This window comes from Argiope bruennichi, chromosome 7, assembly GCF_947563725.1.
Source record: "Argiope bruennichi chromosome 7, qqArgBrue1.1, whole genome shotgun sequence".
In the NCBI taxonomy this organism is placed as follows: domain Eukaryota; kingdom Metazoa; phylum Arthropoda; class Arachnida; order Araneae; family Araneidae; genus Argiope; species Argiope bruennichi.
In genome coordinates this window covers 101,455,036-101,461,522 of record NC_079157.1, presented here as the reverse complement: position 1 = coordinate 101,461,522, position 6,487 = coordinate 101,455,036, and the positions used below count along the sequence as shown (strand labels likewise).

General features: G+C 33.1%; 1 long non-coding RNA gene across 1 annotated transcript; it reads right to left on the bottom strand.

Moving 5' to 3' along the window:
• Positions 1–317: 317 nt before the first annotated feature.
• On the bottom strand, positions 318–1,949 carry LOC129974971 (uncharacterized). Its single transcript, XR_008785002.1, has 2 exons — positions 1,836–1,949; positions 318–615 (listed from the first exon to the last, which is right to left on the bottom strand). It is a non-coding gene; the product is annotated as an uncharacterized LOC129974971 (long non-coding RNA).
• Positions 1,950–6,487: the final 4,538 nt, after the last annotated feature.

The window sequence follows — 6,487 nt, the reverse complement described above, 5'->3', positions numbered from 1 at the left end:
TAAAGTTTCGGGGGTGGGATCGGATATTGTGAAATATAAAATATATAGGATATTTTTTACAATCGATCGAAAAAAAGATATCCAGAATACATATTTGCACTATAGTCTCAGTGAAAATATTAGATACACCCCATAGATCTATGTTTCGTAATGCTTGCCAATGTCTAAAGCATTCTAAGCCTTAACCATAGTTCACAATTTTACGCTGGAAGGGAGGAATAAAATAGCTATCGGGAAGTATAGAGAAAGTTTCGAGTGACCATTCCCGCTGGTTTAATATCGAAATTAATGTATGTAGGACTCAGAAATCACTACTATTTTAGAACGCACATTTAATTACATTTAGGACGATTAGGACATTTAGGATATATATACATTAACATAAAAGGATTAAACATTCAGTAGATTTCGTCGAATACGTCGCGTCTCGTCTTTACTTTCGTCCAGATCCGTCTGATCTGACACGTCTTTTCTCTCGTCCAGATCCGTCTGATCTGACACGTCTTTACTCTCCTCCAGATCCGTCTAATCTGCACTCCGTCTAACCAGCGTCAACTCCGTCTAACAACCAGCAGATGGCGCTCGTCACTACATGTATAAACAAAGCTTTGCATCCTATAAATAAAATATTGTGAAATAAAAAATAAAATATAAAATATAAATATATAAAATAAAAAATATTACAATAGATATTGATGAAATAGAAATCCGTTGGAATGACATACAGATGAGAAACTTATCATAATTTTAATATCAATAATTTTACATTCCATATTTCATTGGAATGGGGGCCGGATTAAAATTGAGATCGAAAGTTGAATTTCGAATACTCAAAGTTGCAAATCACTTAACAGGAAGTTATTACTGATTTTTAGCAGAAGGAAACATCTGGTGGAAAAACAATTGGAAACTAATTCTTCCCGGGTTATGTCTTTAAAAACAGTTATAAAAGACCCAAGGACTGTTAAAAAGGTTTTACATTTTGCAACCCAGCATCTTTTTTTTTTAGGTTGGGAAAGGCATGCCACCTTTTCAAGTCTCAACAAAGCCGTCATGCTCCGCCGAGCACCTTTGGAAAATGACAAAGTTTTAACGACTTTCTTAAACAAGGTTAATATTTGAGATTTGACTGAGCGGCCACCTTTTGCCCGCATAAACCTGGATTTTCAATTGCTCGGCATCGACTGCCTGGCAATTAAATTTATGCTACAGTCATGAAAATGAATGCGTGTAGTTATTTCGTGACTTACGCTATCAGTAGTATCTGTTCATGTAGTCGCTAAGTTTCGTATTTTATTTTACTCGTCAGTTCGAACAAAGGTGGAACATAGCTTTCAAGATACTAAGATCGTTTAGTGTTATTATCAAGATACAAGGCTGGTCTTAGGATTGCGGGGCCCATTTGGGAGCAATTATGGCCAACAGTTTTTTTTTTTTTTTTTTTTCTCCTCGTCTTTTTAATTTTTGATATTACAAGAAATTAGAGTAGAAATTTTTTTTCAGCGACTTTCTTGAGTACATTTCTTGCATACTGTACGCATTGAGCTTTGAAGTTTAGTTGTATTAATGGCAACGGCAACGTCGTGATATTTTGGAGTTCCGTGGTGTGACAAAAGTGGTCACAAGCACCTCTACACCATAATTTGGAATAGCAATTATAATTTGTAAATTTTGTATTAACGTGTCGTTTGAAAGCTACACTAGGGCTAATTTTGGATGGACTTTGAATCAAATAATGAGGACAACACCTACACCGTGTGTCCCTCTTCTTACCCAAAATTCATGTAAACCACATCATGTAAATACGAGATAATTAAAAAACGCCGCATACTCACGTTTAGTTTAGTTATATTAACGTCCCGCCGGCGTCCTGGCATAGGGGTAGCGCGTCTTCCCCGTGATCTGGGCGTCCTGGGTTCGAGTCCCCGTTTGGACATGGTTGTTCTTCCGTTGTTCGATGTGTGAATGTGCCCTCCTGTAAAAAGGGGTTGTGCAAGCGAATGAGTGATGCCTGAGTAGCAAAGTCGTACTCTTGGCCCTACTTGGCACTACTAAAAAAATAACAAAAGACGCTCCCGCACCCGCTTAAATCGCTGTCTTCGTAACAGCTGGCTTGTCCATGGCAAGTGTCATAAGAAACAACAACATATTAACGCCCCGTTTTGTAAGTAACAGTAGGACTATTTTGGGACGAGCATACTCAAATCCCATAGCATCTTGTATGCATTTCATGCATACACACGTTTTGTATTTCGTTCTTGAGTTATGTTAAGACCCCTTTGGGCGGAACATTAGTGCTATTTGGATACAGATTTCGTGATTTTGAATCAAATAACGAGGACGATTCCTGAACTGGTGCCCCTTCTTCCTCTACAAATTTTCACGCCTCACCACCCACGCCCCAAAAGACGCAGTAACTTTAATATATACAATTTGGTAGTGGATCTAAAGTAAAATTGTAGTAACATGATCCCATAGTAATTTTGTTTCAATCGATTGTCAAAACAGCGTCCAAAACGCATGCTCATTTGTCTAACTGTACTACAAAGCAAAAAACGCTCATATCCGGGACTCTGAAAAAAAGTTGGGCAGTTATTGCATTCATAGTTTTCGTTAAGTTCCACGAGTTTTACGCTGAAGCTAGGGGACAACATCTTTAGTAGAAATATGCGAGAAAGGTTTGAGGAAACCACTTCTGTCATATTTTCTCCCCTTTCCTTTTTTGATCATATCAAAGTAAATTGAAGTGGTGTGGTTTTGATGTGGTCAATAATTACCACATATATTTGTTTTAAAATCAGCTTACATGATGATGTCGTGTTCGCGTTATCACGGAAAGGAGTTGCAGTAGCTTCTGAGGGTAAAGACCCCTGAGCACCCGAGGGCAGAAGTCCGATTTCTAGCTCATATGAAGATGAAACTCACACATTCGCTTGCACAGCCTCCTTTAACAGGGGGACACATTCACACACCTCACAGATAGAACAAAGATGAAGAACAACCATGTCCGAATCGGGATTCGAACCCGGGACGCCCGGATCAAGAGGAAGATGCTCTACCCCTATGGCAGGACGCCGGCATCAAGTTACATTTTTGTCAAATAAGAAACTAGAACCTTAAATCGCCATGTTTAATGAATTAATCTTAGAACAATTGTAAACTTTTTCGAGGATAGCAGTAAAGATTTTTTTTTTTCTGGTGCTATGGTTTTCGACCTCTGTTGGCCGAAGATTCAAACAAACAAATAATTTGGCAAAGAACTGTTTCAGAATAATCAAAAGCACGTCTAATTATTCTTAAACTCTAAACAATTAAAACGCACGTTAGGCAAACGATATCCTCAATTCTCAGGAAGAGCTCTTATCTGATGCCAAAAAATCAGGAGATAAATTTCCTTCCGAGCAAAAGTTCCTGTGACTGTAGAATTCAATTACACATACTTCTGAATTTAACCGGCGAGTCACTAATTCGCAAAATGCGCAGCACAGATTACACATCCTTCGTCTGTGACGGGAAGCAAACGATTTAGAAAAGAATTAGAAAAATAATTGCCAAACGAAAAAAAAAAATAATTAAAAAAATAAATAAAGGAAATAAAATACATTGCTTCTTTTTTTATTTTTGAAAAGTGACGCAAATTAGAATTAGGTTTGTTTTTTTACTATCGAAGATGGAAAACAGTCTATTCTCCTGTCGTTTGATGGACCATGGAGCCAGAAGTCTCCGTGGACAGGACCCAAAAATGTCTTCCAGGTCTTTGATCTTGCTGTAAATAAAGGGTTAAGGTGAACATAAGATCATCCGAGAACTTAAATGGTTTATTTATATGTTATTTTTTAGTTTCACTTTAGATTTAAAGTAGAATTTCGAAGAGTGACGAAATGATATTGTTGCCAAATAGAAAGACTAATTGTAGATTTTAAATAATTCAATATGAATTTTACTGATTACTGTAAGCTTTTAATAGAAGAAAATGTAAGAATTCTGCGCACCTAAAGGTTTAGTTTTAGTTTAATTTCATTAACATCGCGTTTTAAAGTAACACTAGGGCTATTTTGGGATTTTGAACCGCGATCAGATGACGACACCTGAGCTGGCACTCCCCTCTCCAAACTTCCTCACCACATCGGCGGGGAGCACCTAAAGGAGTTTTGCAATAGTGAATTGAAAGATGAATTTTCACTGATCAATTTTAAATATTCTTTAAATGCGAAGAGAAAGCAGTTCTTTTTATTCAATTAGTTTACTATTTAAAAAATAACCAACTTTCTAAAAAGAACATTTATGCGCCATTATGGAGGGTAATTCTGAGCAAAGAGTGGGTGATTCTGTGCATATGGCTTTAAAATAAAATTTTGTAGGAGTAAAAGTACTGTTTTTTTCATCAACTCTTTGGACATAGATATAAATACTGATTCAATTTTATCTAATTCTCATTAAGAAAATTTTTATCAAAATTTTAACTGATTTTTAATAAAAATTAATAGAAATGTTAAAGTTTTCATTCAAGAAATGCGAAGCATATTGTTGCAAAAAAGTCCATTTTTAAATTATTTCAAAGTTTTAAAAATTAGCTTTTCAGTGATACCTATTTTATCCCTGTGTAATTTTTCCCTCTAATTTTAATGAATTTTTAAATACATTAAACAACGATACTTTTTATTGGTTAGTTTCTACGTTTATGCAGATAAGCATTGCGACAGTATTAAATGATTTTTTTTAATTACACAATACAAAAATTAAGAGTATATTTTTAAATATTAGATACAGCAGATAAATCAAGCATAAAATATTATCATGTTTCTTTTTTTAAATTTTTAATGGTATTTTTTTAAAAAAATTAATATACACATAAGCATAGTCCGTATATATTACCTCAACTTAATCCTTCTGTTTGATATACTTGTTGCAAAATCTTTTATCAAAAAAAAATTATTTATTCTCATGTTACTACGTTATTAATACTTAAATAAATTAAACTTTCCAGCGAAATAATTTATTATAATGTTTTTGATACATACACAATTTTTTTTTATTTATAAGTTTATTTTTTTATTGTCTCGTTGAGTAACTGGCGCCAGAAATTAACCCACAAATCTAATCCATATGGGAAAAAAAGTTAACTAACACCGCAGCTTATTTTACAAGTCTCAGACAAGGATTTCGAAATTCTCCGCTGTTGCCATGGTAGCCGACTATAATAACGAGATTGCTAGAATTTCCGTTAAATTACTCCCTCTGCCACTCTCTAAATGTCATTACAGTACAGTTTCCGTAATAAAAAAGCACCCAATATATGAAATTTAATTCAAAATAGGCTCTTGTGGAGGAAATTATGAGTTTTTTAATACATATTTTGAGGACATTGGCTTTTAAATTTCTTGTCTTTTACACTGTTAAAGATCTTTCATTTAAGGTTTATGAAAACAGGATTGAATACTATAAATTATATTCTCAAATTATTTTATGCTACCGTATAAAAAATTAGCAAAGTTTATTTTATCACATAATTTAATAAATCAATAATGGACAATCATCTTAGAAATTAACATTGCTGCAAAAAATATATATATTAAAAGATTGTAGTTCTTTTAAAAAGATCCTTTATTCATGTGGAACATAATTTTTAAAAAAAATTTCAAAGTCAAATATTAAGTTTTTGTATAGTTTTGTTGTTATTACTTATGAGCACGTTTAAAAAATAATTTAACAAATAAAAGTATCAAATCACCCCCCCCCACTTCTGTTTTCAACCAGGCAGCTCAATAAAGCTTGTTTAAAAATAAATATCATATAAAATTTACAATAAATGATCTGCTACGTTCATTGCTTTTTTGCAAAAGATAATTAATAATAATTTATTTTGCATTAGATTTAAAATCTAAATAACATTTTAGAAAATTACCCTAGCTATTCTTTTTTTTCTTCTTCGGCGATGGATCTTTTAACATCGGAAATTGAATTTGAACATATAGGAAATTGAAATTTTGGCAAGCAAAATTTGTCATAATTTCTTAATGTTTTTTGATTTATAGAATTTATATTTTTTTTTACAAATTTATTTATTTGACAACAAAGAAAATGAAATTGTTTTAATTGACATGGAGGCGATCCTCTCTCTCAGTCTAGGCTAGGCAGCTGCCTTGTTTTCCAGTTGGAAACCCTCCGCTATGAATAATGGATTTTTTATATCATTATTCATATATAAGCTTAGAATATTGCAATCATCAAAGAATTCTCACAAACCAACAAAAATGGATAATTAAAAAAAATGTCCGCCAATTTTTAGAAGTGAAGATAATTTTGTATGCTTTCAAAACTTTTTTTATTGATTGCATGGTACACAGACTCGGAGGCCAGTCCACTTAGTTAACGAATCTGCAATTATAAGTAAAAGAAAAAATTATAAATTAAATTGAAACTGAATAGAATTCAGTTAAAAATTATCTTTAATAACTTACATATATCTTTATGCAGGCAAATAAAA